The following is a 2,335-nucleotide window of genomic DNA, read 5'->3' on the forward strand; positions in this document are numbered from 1 at the left end:
TGAAGGGAAAGCTATGAAATTTAGACACCAGACACTGGGGAGGCAAGGTTGACATTCTGTTGTGAAAGCTTGAGAGTCTGATCTGTATTTCTGCCCAGACAGAAGGCCAACCCACAACAGCCCTGATCATCCAGTGTGGGTATTTACAGAATGAGCCAACTTCTTATCTTCCAAGAGAGAATATAGAGAATCTCCCTAAGTCCCCAAACTGGGGATGAAATAAGACCCTAAACTACCGTATCACATAGCCTGGAAATGCGAAATTTAGCAAAGGTTACAATGGCAGATGTACTCAACTACCTACTTGTCTCCTTCTTCCCCTTCAAAAACTATAAAGCAGCTTCAGTATACTTCCCCATGATGTTTACTGATTTCAGAGAAGTAATCTATGGGCCTGTAAACCCAGGGCTGTGATTCCAAAGCTATAATATTAACCTTTGAATCCCAGTTTCAGTATCTTTAAAATGAGAATATCAGTATTTCCCTCTTAAGGTTGTTGTGAGGATTGGAGATAATGTTTTTAAAACCATAGTAACTATTATTACTAATGGTCACAGTCAAAATTACTCTAAACTACCTAGATTCTAGAGTTTGAGAAAAAAAAAAAAGAATCTCTGGATTAATTAATGTGTCTGAAAACAGAGTACTTGGACGATGCTTGTTCAGCCTCATGGTGACACCTCAACACAGAGGACCAAACTCTGAGGAGACCTGCCTCTCTCTGGTAATGCTCCAATCCAGTAGTCTTAATCCACCCAAACCAGCAAGCCTGCAGGGGTAGGAGACATTTGGTCTTGATTGTTAGGTCAATGGTTTCATTATTGTTTATGACTACTGAAGAGATGCTCCTTGAAGTTTTCAAGGTCAGAGTTCAAGCTCCTTTTCTGCCTACCTTCTTATCTATGGTCCTAACTTTAATCTCAACTTGGACCCAGATTTATGGACGTCATCCCCACCTTGCCTTCAGAACTCCAATTCTCAGGATCGGTATGTATCCCTACCTATGATTTGGTATTCAACCTGAACTTACAGATAGTGACCCCAGCCCTATCACAGGTTTTGTGTCTGACCCTTGCCCTAATCCTCTAATTGGAAGTGGCACCCTGGGTTCTCACTACAGCTTTGCCCTTGACTCCTATTAATAACCATATACAGGATACATCCTCTTTATGAAGTGGCTGCTCAGCATCAGGCTCTAGGCTTGGTGCAACTCTAGGTAGTCTTCCCACTCTCCTGGTGTGGAGGCCAGTCTTTGTCTTCCTGACATGCACTGTCTATCTCAGGTCTTGGCACTGACAGTGAGACCTAGGATTGCTGAGAACCAGTATCCAAACCATCCAACTGAATGGCAGGTTCACATCTTTGTTACATCTAGGGTTTAAAATATTGTCCATGATGTTTTTTCAAGGATCCAGGTGATAAATCTAGGCTTGAATTTAGTTAGTTTTATTACCTTTATATTTCATCTACTTCCAAAGACAATTTGAGGCAATGTACAGTCTAAAACACATTTTTAATAGAACCACTAAAGCTAAGGTTTAAAAGGAGGGAGGGAAATATAAAAATAACCATTGCAGCAAAACAAGAACCATGTTATGAAATGGGATAGAGATAGCTAAATTAGGAATATAGGTTAAAGAAAGTCCCTGCAATTAAACGTTTAACTAACTTAGTGCTGGGTTTCCTAGGAGCCAAAGCCATGCATTTATGTAATTCTTCTTAACTATAAAGAGAAGCAGATCATAAAAAACCAAAATGCTCCTACTTCTAAACAAAGCATAATTTATTGCAAGCATGTTTGTATTTTATTTTATTTTATTTTATTTTATTTTTTAAAGATTTTATTTATTTATTTGAGAGAGAGAATGAGATAGAGAGAGCATGAGAGGGGGGAGGGTCAGAGGGAGAAGCAGACTCCCTGCTGAGCAGGGAGCCCGATGCGGGACTTGATCCCGGGACTCCAGGATCATGACCTGAGCCGAAGGCAGTCGCTTAACCAACTGAGCCACCCAGGCGCCCAGCATCTTTGTATTTTAAACATTGAATGGATATAGAGTCATTTAATAAAATTGAACACTTCATTTCAGTCACATGCTAGGTATTGAGAACACAAAAGAGATTAAAGCCTAGTAGGAGAGGTAGACAAGAAGAGAAACCTTTATAATGCATCGTGAGAGGTTCTATGTTAGAGACATGCCTTTGGCTCCATGTGGTGGTATAATATAATATTTCACAGTGCTATCTTGACCCAGTTTTTAAGTCATGGCTCAAAACTCTCAGTTCTTCTTCACAGACACTTTGCTAAGCCCTCACCCCAACTACTTTCTTTATCAGG

The sequence above is a fragment of the Mirounga angustirostris genome, unplaced genomic scaffold, assembly GCF_029215605.1.
Source record: "Mirounga angustirostris isolate CCGP_5_RB_7025 unplaced genomic scaffold, mMirAng1.0.hap1 SCAF_1, whole genome shotgun sequence".
Lineage (NCBI taxonomy): Eukaryota > Metazoa > Chordata > Mammalia > Carnivora > Phocidae > Mirounga > Mirounga angustirostris.